This window comes from Pseudorca crassidens, chromosome 5 (assembly GCF_039906515.1).
Source record: "Pseudorca crassidens isolate mPseCra1 chromosome 5, mPseCra1.hap1, whole genome shotgun sequence".
In the NCBI taxonomy this organism is placed as follows: Eukaryota; Metazoa; Chordata; class Mammalia; order Artiodactyla; family Delphinidae; genus Pseudorca; species Pseudorca crassidens.
In genome coordinates this window covers 71,647,269-71,659,333 of record NC_090300.1, presented here as the reverse complement: position 1 = coordinate 71,659,333, position 12,065 = coordinate 71,647,269, and the positions used below count along the sequence as shown (strand labels likewise).

At 36.5% G+C, this 12,065-nt stretch overlaps 1 protein-coding gene across 3 annotated transcripts in view; it reads right to left on the bottom strand.

Moving 5' to 3' along the window:
* The window catches only part of TP63 (tumor protein p63), a 270,557-nt gene that overhangs the window by 164,924 nt on the left and 93,568 nt on the right, over positions 1 to 12,065 (bottom strand). The gene's annotated exons all lie outside the window — the stretch shown is intronic.

Genomic DNA, 12,065 nt, shown 5'->3' with positions numbered 1-12,065 from the left:
GAGAGTTTGGGGTTATGAAAAGCTTATCTACCTATTAAGCTAAAGCAAGTGAATTCAGCTCATGGCAAATGACTTATTTATACATAGGTTTAAACTCTATTTCCTTTCTGTAGAAAGACTTGCACCCAAAAGGCCAATTGAGGACATGGGTCTTGAGGATATATTTGATGACAGTATTTACTAATATTTGTACAGCCCTTCATATTAACAGACTGATGTGCTACGTCGTTGTTCCTTGGTATCTGCAGGGGATTGATTCCAGGAACCCAAGGGATACCAAAACCCCAGATGCTCAAGTCCCTTATACATAATGGCACAGCATTTGCATATAAGCTATGCACTTCGTCCCATATACATTAAATCATCTCTAGGTTACTTATAACAGCTAATACAATGTAACCACTGTGTACATAGCTGCTGCTGTGGCAAATTCAAGTTTTGCTTTTTGGAAGTTTCTGGAATTTTTTTTTCCTGAATATTTTTGATCCCTGGCTGGAAGAGCAGCAGCTCTAAGTCAAAAGGCCTGCCTCAAAGTCCTGGTCCTGATACTTGCTAAATCTGTGGGCTTGGCAGAGACCTGAAACTCCATTTTCACATTTATTAATGGGGATACCACCACATACATCACCTCAGTTACAAGGTAACAGTGAGAACTGTCAAATGAGACAATGTGTTTTACAAACTTTAAAGTGGGAGGGAAAAGGAAAAGAGATGAGAATAACCAACAGTAGATTGAGATTGCCAAATAAGTGATACATGCAATCATCTGTGGGGTCTCCTCATCACACTCTTTCCCCCAAACACCCAGATGAATACAACTGCTTTCATATTTTCTCTTTCATTGTCTCAACCCATGAGCTCACAAAAGAATTTGGCCACAATGAAAGATGTCTGTAGAGGCACTAATGAATATATAGTTATTTTTTATCTTCTGCCAAGTATGAATTTTTTTTTTTTTTCTGCGGTACGTGGGCCTCTCACTGCTGTGGCCTCTCCCGTTGCGGAGCACAGGCTCTGGACGCACAGGTTCAGCGGCCATAGCTCACGGGCCCAGCCGCTCCGCGGCACGTGGGATCCTCCCGGACCGGGGCACGAACCCGCGTCCTCTGCATCGGCAGGCGGACTCTCAATCACTGTGCCACCAGGGAAGCCCTGAAATTTGTTTTAAAGGAAATGCTGTTTGTTAAAAGAAAACAAATTTGTCTTTAGACAAAACATGAAACATCTAGCCACGAATTAAGTGGTTGTTTTTGTTTGTTTGTTTTGTTGTTTGTTTTCCATATCAAGTGATATTTTTCTGATCTTCAGGGGACACAGACTGGATGAATCTGTGTCCTCCTTTCCACCTAAAATTAGGCCAGTTACTTTCATACTGTAATTATGGAGCTAAAGTCCAGACTACTTTCGTGGTTAGATGTATGATAACTTTTGAGACATTCACTCACCCTGAGTTTTCTATAATTAAAGAAAAACAACAACAATCTCCTTTTCACACAACACAGTCAACTAGCAAACAAAACAGAAAAAAGAAGAACAAAAAAAAATAAGATGGAGAAGATGATTCAACAGTATTTTCAATGTCCCTTAGTATATATGCATGGTGGTTTAACATCTTGAAAATTATTCTAATCTCTACTTAATAAGGAACAAAGTTACCTAACTTACAAAAAACATGTGGCAGTCAGTATTTTTCTTCAGCTCTCCTAAGGACTGGCTTCTGAATTTTGAGTCATGGTCTGCTAAAAGGAAACAATTTTGGTTGGCAGCTCACCCTCTTTGTCTGAATTAACAAGATGTGTACAAAATTAATGAAGGCATACTCAAAGAGATCTGAGTCCATCCACCTTATTAAACACAGCTTCACTTCACAATGGTTTCTTGGAGACATAATGGCTTGAAGCTGTCTGAAAGATTTATGATATAAGGACTTAGACCTAAAATAAGATTCACAAGGGAAATTTCTCAGGAGTAAAACAAATGCAAGAATGAGACTCAAAGGGGGTGTAGTCTGACATGATCAGAAGGGATTAAAAAATACAGTAAATGTCTTAGTTGATACAGTAGAAGTTTCTTTTTTCAGATACAAACATTGTAGGGGAAAGTGCATACAGAACATTGCACCAAGATCAAGATAACATTTAGAGTGATTGCTTCATATCCTGGTGACTTAGCTTCCCAGAGAAAGAAAAAAAAAATTACCACTGGTCTTCCTTTGGAAATCTTTTCACTGATTTATTGATCGTGGAGGCGCCCGCTGAGTAAATGGAGAGACCCTATTCTCTCTTTACACTGAGGGGCCTTGATGTTTGAAGATACAGCTGCCTTCAGATGCTCAGATAAAAGACACTAAGTGCAAAGTAGTAGTATTATCTACTTATTACCCCCACTTATCTGCTTATTCCTTCCTTGAAGTCCTACTTCTGTCTGCAATATCAATCACTTCTCCGGCAGCTTGTCTCACTACAAAGGGAGGATTTGATCCCCCGCTTAGCCCTCCAGAAGCAGCAGACTCGTGCAAGACGAATTCATTACACCACCAAGGCTGCAGGACGGGATTATCTGGGGACTGGGGGTGGCATGCTCTTAGAGCACAGTTCCTGACAATGAGGCAGAAATTCAATCTACCTTTCCATCAAACATGACGGTCTAGGCACTAAACTTGACACTGAGTGAACACCAAACACATGAGAGGAAAAGTCTCAATACTTTCTCCAAGTAAATATGAGTTGCAGTTAGGCAAAATTGACAATGTGAGAGCAACTGTTTAACATTATCCAAAAAAAGTTTGATAGTCTCAAGTTGGTACATATTAATTGGTGAAATACAAAGTTAGGTTCAAGATATATTATATATAATTAAAACATTAAAGGCAAGCACCATAGTGTGGTGGGAACAATCAGAAAACATGGATTCTAGGCTGGCTCCTTCACCAACTGGCTGTGTAATCCAGGGCTTGTCACTTCACTTTTCTGAGCTTCGGTTTTCTTATTGGTTAAAAAAAAAAAAAAAAAAAAAAGCATTAACTAATAGATGATCTCGAAAGCCAGTTCTAGCACTGACATTCTAAGTGAGTGATAGACAATCTGGTTTTCCATTAAATTCAAAATAGGTGTTCCTCTTGGGAAGAGATACATAAAAGTTTGGGCCAGGTACAAGAAGCAAATTAGCAGAGTGTGTCTGTATGAACTCCTAGATTCATTAGAAAGGTTTGTTTATTTAACTGTCTTCATTAACTGCTCTTAGTACATCAAAGGAGTGTTTCCAAACCCTTACAATTAGTCATGTAAACAAAAGCACAATTTATCACTTCACTATGCTCAACAAACAAGGTTTTCAATACACTATCAAATCTTACTGAGGAAAATATCCCGACTAAAACCATTAGGTTGGGCATACAAATACTAAACTGGGTCTTGTACAGAGAAAATTTTCAACATATTTTAAGTGAATCAATGAATTTGCTGAACGTTGATGAGAACTGACCTATTGATTGACATGAAAAGATGTTGCCCAGACGTTTTCTGAGTTAGTTGAATTACACCCAAGATCTCACTCTCTGATAACCAGCAATCAACGAAGCAAACCCTTATTCATTCTTAAGTAGTACTGATACAATTGAGTATGCCCGAATATTTAACTCAGGAGGTCTAAGAGAGAGTTTGTAATATTATCGAAAAGAAGGCAATCATGAGTAATAAAGTGATGGTTTCTTCAGGACCAATAGGTGGTCAGTGCTGAAAATATCTTTCATGGTTATATTATATATATTATAACATATAATATTATAAATGTCACCTGCAGGTAGACTATGAAACAACGTTAAAGAAAATGTGTCTTTGAGATCCTATTCTTTTTAACTTGGAGCTCCAGAACAAGAGCCATAGTTTCACTTGTTTAACAATATAAAATATTATGGATGCCTTTTATTTAGTCATACATACTAACCTGTATATTAATGAAGTTAAATGGCTTTTAATAACACTTAATTACACCCAAATCCGAAGAGTTAATGTACTTAGAATGGCACTAGATACACATTTCACGCAGTTGTGAAGATCAAGAGTGATAATGGTGTGAAATAACTTTTTTAAATTGCATAAGGTTATTCAAACATAAGATATTTTATTTATTTGTTTGTTTTTGATGAATATGTATCATTTTCTAAATCCTTACTGCAATTAGTTTTGATTCATTCAAACTAAAACCTCCGGCATAGAACATAATTTATGCAGTGGAAGTGACTGATTAATTTCAAGAGAAAACTTGCAACATTAAATGTTTTGTCCTGCCTAATAATCTTTAGCGATGACTTGGATTAGACTCTTCAAATTTGCATGAAGTCAGAGAAAAATGTTGTTCAAAGAAAAAAAGAACAGCCTTCTAGGCACAAAACTTTTTGACAATTGCCCAAATGCCCAAACTTCTGTTGCTTAAATCTATTGCGAACCATTTAATAGATGTCAAAGAAGCATTTTAAATTAATATGTACACGTTCCAGATGAACAAAAAAAGCCATAGAAAACATAGGGGGATGGCAAACTTCCAAAAAGGATAGACAAGAAATTGTTAGAGGGATTTTATCTAGTTTTCAAAAGTTACATCAAGACAATGAGAAAGCAGGACTGACCTGATTTTAAATTAACAGATTAAGGGTCACTTAGTATAGCGTCTTCATCAGGTTCTATGTGGCACACAGAAGACTCAGATCATATAACTAACTTCCTTAAGGCGCTCACAAGTTAAAGAGGTGAGCCCGCTGCATCTCCAAACCATTCAAAAAACATTGGCCCAAAACTAAATGGTGCCAGGCTTTGTAATGTTTTTAAAGAAAAGAAAGTAATGGTTCCTGCTTTTATGGAACTTTGAGCCTGGTGAACAATCTGTTGTCATTTATGAATCAGTTTGTGACTCATTATTGGAATGTAATCAGTGGTGACAAATTTCCAGCCTTTAAAAAAGTGAACCAAAAATGGATTCAGCACTGCCAAATTTAGTGTATAAAATGAGTGATCAAATTGGATAAGATGATTCTAATTCAGAAAAAATGTTAGCATTAGAATAAGGACACATTTTCTTATGCTCCTGCTAAGCTTTCATTGAAGATGAGTGACAAAGGAGATGGTCCAGGAACAGAATTGCCCAAGGTGGCCACTTTGAAGTGGAGCATGTTTGAATGTCTAAATGGGTACAGTCTTTTTAAAAAAGTTTTATTTCTCTTTTGATGCATCTCAGAGAGGGTACATCAACTATCTATAGTATATATTTATTATCATCACATTTTTACTCAGAGACCATATTATTTTATCTATTGGATTAAAACTAAACAAATGATTATGCTTCAAATGAATACCAACTAAGTGGGAGAACACCAAGGAAGGATCAAACATAGCTCTTGCATCCACTGGGCACATAATCTCTAATCCAAATAGATGGAAGAGCTGGTTTCTCAGACATGAATTGCAACAAAAATACACACATATATAACAACATCCATAACTTTGTTTTATGCCCAGTATTCTCAAAGGGACTGACTATAGATAACATTTAATGAAATAAAATTTTACTTTTCTTTTCACCCAGAATAAATTTCTATTCTGCTTTTTAACTTTATCATTACATAGAATCAAAATTTTAGAGAATGATATGGATAGATACATACCTACATATATAGATCTTTCAGGATTTTGGAGCAATTTGATGAACAGTTATCCAGAGATTGTAAAGGGAGTTTAAAATAATAATTTGCAACTACTTATTATCTTTGGGATTCAATATTTTTTTAAAAAAGAATTACACAATAATAACACCTATACCAAAATAAAAAAATGGATCTTGAGGCTGGTAAAGCACTATAATTTCTATACAAAACTACCCCTTAAATTGTGCTTATTTAAAACAATCCTTTGTGTTCCATGACTGACCTAATAAAAAGTAAATATTTTAAAAAGCCAACATTTATTGAGCAATGTTGTTGCAATGATCTCTTTATATTTACTATCTCACTGTTTTCACAGTAGTCATATTAATCCCATATTACAAAAGAAAACAAAAAATAACAACAGCAAAAACCCTAAAGCTTAGAGAGGGTTAGTTATTCATATGCCCAGGATATTTGAACCCAGAGCCCAAAGTATGTAGCCCTTGACATAAATCTCTAATAATAAAATATTACTTGATTTGTTGCATGTGATAGCATGAGAGTTCAGTTTTATGGGTTATTCTAAGAAACCCTTGATATCTAAATCTAGATATCAACTTATCTAGATTTGAATATTAGTTATCTAGATTATTTGTAAGTGAAGAAACTGAAACTAGAGAGGGTTAGTGACATGTGTCAGATCACTCAGCTAAATAGTATAGAATTCATGACCAGAATTTAGGTTTCCAAACTTCTAAGGCAGCATCCTCTTCTCTGTACAATAGTCTTTTTTTTGTATAGACTGCACAGTCTACAGGGATATTTGAACCAAGAGTCTCTTTCTTCTTATAATTCAGTCATAAGATAACGGCTTGTTTCTACTGTCTATCAGATAATTTAGCACCCTACACTCTTCATGGTAAAAACTGAGACTCGTGGTTTTCCAACCATGAGCTACTCTTTAGATGAACTTCTTGATAGACGAATAGGATAGTTTCATTACATTGTTACAGGAGAGGAACTAGAAATCAAAACTACACTTCAAATTTGCCAAACCTCAAATGATTCTGAGAATTCCTTCAAAAATAAATGCAACAAAGAAAATGCCTGTTTTATCCTTCACCCTTCAGACTTTCATCAGATACGGCAAGAAATTCAATTTCTAGGACACTATGAATAGCATCCTATTTTCACTACACAAATTGATAGATTGGCACACTTTTACTTTTTTTTTTTTTTTTCATGAATTCAAGTTACAAACCATCCCTATTTAGTTAGGAACTGTACACAATCAGAATAAGAAAATGTTATGTGACTCCTTCCCACTCAGGGTTTTTTGGTAGAACTAGATAGGCAGTTGGATCAGGAAAAAAAAAAAAAGAAAACAAAATTCACTGACACCTTGGTTATTGCCTAAGATGCTATTATACAAAGAAGAAAAGTTTTGCAGTACGTACTCAGTAATTATTAAATTTCTCTCCTAGATTAAGACCTTTTATATGCATATGAAGGCAAAACTTGTTATAAGGCAAGATTTGTGTTCATCCATAGTTTATAAGTTTTGCTTCAAATTTTACTGTTTGTTAATTAAAAAATGCCAGCGAAGATAACATGAGTTAATATTTTCATAAAATCACCCTTAGGCTGCAGGATGAGGGATCACGAGGCATGCATGTGATAAAGAGGAAAGACTGCATCAAAAGAGCTTAATTCCTGTCACCCCAAAGAACAAATGCAACCAAGAAAAAAGTCTTCTCTTTAAAAAGAGTAAGGTGACTATCGTCCTAAATGCTTTTGCTTTTGCTATTTCAAGGAGGGGTAGGTAGGTGGATTTGTGCATTTTTTAAAACCAAAGGAGAGATTTTGTGTGCAACATTTACCACTTTTTTTTTTAATGTGATTTATGCTTTTAGAGAGGTTCATTTTCAGAAGAAATCTGAATGAGGAGACAGTCGGCAGAAAGACATTCCAATGAACTGGTTAGGCGGGTAGTTGTTTGGAAGGAACACTGCCTCCGGGACTTGTGAGGAAGACAGAGGTAGCACATTAGAGGGAGTGAGAGAATAACAGAAGGAGTGAGTTACTTCTCCTTTCACCAGCTCCAGACAGTATTCACATTTATGACTAATCTTATGAGTGCAATCCCTCACCGCCCACCTCGCCTCCACAAAAAAACAATGATTAGGAAGTATTCATTTTCTCAGATATAAAAGTGTTGCTTTTGTGTTCTGTTTTTTACCAAATCCCCCCAACCTCCTTGCCCTTAGAGAACCAAAAGAAAAGAAAGATCGTAACAAAGTCTTTAGATTCCATGCAGCAGAGCTACTGTGTAGGACAGGTTTTGTTCCACGTTTCAAACAGAACACACTGGTTTACAGGTCCTTTCAGGAATGGTTCTGGAAAATGTGCTTGCTTGTGCTATGTAACCACATTAAGACCCAAGAGGAGTCCTAGCAAAGCTGGATTCAGAAGCAAGGGATTGGTGATTTATCTATTACAGAGGATGAAAGGGTTGAGTAAGCAGTTAGCCTGGTTCCATGTTTTTACACATAAGAAAACTAAGACCCAAGAAGGGGAAGTTATTTGTCCATCAACAGAAAGCCAGTTAGGGACAGCAGTGCGAGGCAGCAGCCAAGGCTCCCGACTCTCAGGCCACTGTTTTGTCACTAAAACTCATGACTGCTATACGTCTGAGTGCCTTTCAACATACAAAGAATAGTAAATTTTTAAAGCCCCATATTTAAAACCCTAAATTTCCTTCCTATGCCGAAGGTCCTCCAGAGAGCTTAATTTTACCTGTGATGTGTTAATTCTTAAACCTCAAGAAAAAGAGACAACATTTTGGAATACATTTGTTTCCCAGTATTGATTATTCACAAAACAGATTTTGTTCTTCTCCTTCTATATCCTCCCTAGTTTTTCTTCTATCTGATCAATTTCCCACAGCTGAGCTGTCTCTTTTTCTAACAGACCCTTACTGAAAGTCAAATAAAATATCTCTGGGCCACATCTATTTAATTCAATGGCAGAGATGGTGTGTGCTGATTCCCTTCATCTAGAGAAGCTGACATCACTAAATCCGTAAGGCTCCACTATAAAGTTGAGGTTATAGAAGAATCATCTTGATACTCTACCTAACCACTGAAGAGAGGGCTATTTTTAAAAGCCATATTTTATAGAAACATCTAGCTCTCATTTGAAAGAAAGCAGATAGTAATGTCCATCAGAACAAACCATACCCTATTCCAAGACAAATCATATGGGTTTTATTTCTAAATTAGTTTCTGATTCACCACCCTGTGCTATCGAGGTGGTAAAAATACTTGCTCTTTTTCTACCTCTTTAAGAGGGTGTGGTGGGAAATGGCTTAAATAATATTCATAAGAGCTCTCAGCTTCTTGGGAGGATGATAAGTAAACACAATGAAGTAACTGTTCTTTTAATCTATAGGTGAATTACATGTCTTTCCTAAACACAAAGAATAACTTGGATAGACAAAAGGGACCAAAAGTAAGCTCACATCACTGCAGACAATATACTTCTGATAGGCACCCCACTCAGCTAACCTATATCCACAAAGGAAGTGTGAGGGTCATACTGCACAAAATAAGAGTCTCTCTCTCTCTTTTTCTCTCTTTCTCTCTCTGTCTCTCTCTCTCTCTCTCTCTCTCTCACACACACACACACACACACACACACACACACACACACACACACACTTCTTACATTTTACCTTTTACCACAGGAAAAGTCCGATAATCTTTCTAATTCGAAATAATTAATTCAGGTAAGGTTTTATCAGCCTTGTTTTATATCTCTAGTCCAACATTTTGTCAACATGGTTCTTGTTTTCTAATTAGTGGGATATGCACCTTTATCTCCCATTGGGCTGTAAAGTGAAGGGACTCACTATTCCTACTCCAAGAACTGGCCCTTGATATATTCTGAATAAATGTTGGGGAAGAAAAACTAGACAGTGAACAAGTCCTTATCTGAAAAGAACAGTCATCCAGAGAGACTTAATCATAGTCCCAACACACTCACTTCTCTTGACAATGAGCACACGGCATGGCAGGGTCTGACATCACGTGAGCGCGCGGGCACCTCGACGCCTCCAACCACCCATCCTCTAGTCACCCACATTCTGTACCCTATAATCAGTTCAGCAAGGCCACCAGGTTAGAATGTACTACTGTTTTCCTTGAAGTGAACCCAACTCAACTCTTTGCCTATTCCCATACTCCTCTTGCTTGTTGGGTTTTAGCCAAACCAAACTGACCCTCCTCCCATGCTACAATTTACCAAATTCATGTCTACACTTAAGTCAAGGGGGCTCAAACTGAGAGTGGATACATATGTTCTGTGGGTCCAGGAAATTTTAAAAAATAATAATTTGCATTACTCCAAGTGAGGCAAGTATTCTCTCTAAGCATCACAATTTCCTGTTTTCTTCCACTGAATGTTTCACACGCTTAAGTCTTTAACCTAACTAACTTGAATGGTTCTCTTTGCCTAGAATAATTTCTTTCCCTGCTCTTTCACATGGCCAATATATTTCCTGAGCTTTGAAATAGAAATGATCAACAGAATTCCTCCTGAAGTTTATCTATACTCTCCTCCGGTACTTATTTTCTATCTTGATAATATTTGTTTGTATGTGTCTCCTGTCCCATAATAAACTGGGAGGTTTGTGGGATAAGAATGTGCTCTTTGTTTATTTGTTAATTCCCCAGATTATCTCAAGTATAGCAAGCATCAAATGTTAACTAGATGGCAGAACTCATAAAGAGCATGATGTGAATATTGCCACTGAACTTATACAGCGCAGCAATCATTGCTGATGACTAAACTCTGGCCTGGTGTTCAATATCTTTTCTATTTATCCCTCAGTAGGTATGATCAGTTAGATCATTTATAATCTAGTTCATTAATTTCATATCTGTCTCCCCCACCAACTCTATATTATAGGTAGTGATATACTCAGCTCTTTTTTTAAGCTCTTTTATTAAACATGTACCCATAGCAGAATATCTTGAACTTAGTAAATAATCAGTAATTTCTTGTTGAATTGACAAGAATACAAACTTGACATTTTTGTCATTTCGCCAGGGAAAAGATTCTTATGAACGACCTTCACAATTAAAAAACAAACCAGGTGTGCGATCTTGTTTAACAACATCTTACTGATAAAGACATGTAGCCAACCATGTAGCCAATATGTTTAATTACTTCTTCTAAAGTGTTACAGTCTACCTTTTTATTTTTGAAATGACATAACCCAGCAGAGCTTTCTACATGTTTTAAGATGAATCACAGCTAGAAATATCTATTTTAAAGTAGACACTGACCTAGAAGTTTTTTCTCTGTCATTATGGCTGTGTCCCCTTGGGCAAGTCACTCTCCACTCAGAGCCTAACTTTCCCCACCTATTAAAATAGGTATATTAAAACAATGGATTGCACCAGTGTTTCTCAAATAGGAGAATCAACTGGAGGGCTTATTGAAAGATTGTTGCCCTCTCTCTCCTAGTTTCTGATTTAGCACATCTGGAGTGGAACCCAAGAATTTGCATTTCTTAACAAGTTCTTAAGTAATGTTGATGCTGCTGGCCCGAGACCACACTGAGAACCACTGAATTAACATGTCTGGGAACCCCTGCAGCTCTGACCTCATTATCACACTAACATTTAAACCCAGGTATACCCAAAGTGTGTGCTTTTAACTAGTAGACTGGAAAAGGTAATATTTTACCATTTTAAGATTACTGAATGACAGCCAAATAACTGAAAAACTAATAATATTTAATAATTAAAGTGAAAATGTTTTCTTTGAATTCTATGAGCAGTTTTTAAAAGAAATATGCTTCAAAATTCTACTTTAACTTGAAGAAAACTCAACTCTAGTTTCAAATGGGAAAGGATGGGCTAGACAGATTCTTACAGCATGCTAGCATATCTTCAAATATTACTTTTTTTTTATGGAAATACAAAAATACAAATCTAAGCAAATTTGATTTTTTTCCTTCATCAGGAATTGCTCTACTTAAGATGAATAATTTCTGGTTTCCAGATTATCACGTTCTAAACAGTAACAGCAACAACCATCACCATTGAAAACTGACCACATGCAATGTATTGTGCTGACTGCTGTACATGTCTTCTCTCAATTCTCTAAACAGCTTTTCTATGGTATGTCACCAACAGCATCATCTTCATTTTGCAGGTGGGGAAATCGAGGCTCAGAAACATACCAGAATCAGAAACATACCAAGATCATCCAAATAGTGAATGACAGAACTGGATTCAAATGCAGGTAGCCATCTACCTCCAGAGGTTGAGCTCTTCACGTATCTCTAATAGTAGATAGAGGCAGGTTTAGAAAACCCAGAAAACTGAGTCATCCCTGACTCTCTCCCACAAACTTTACT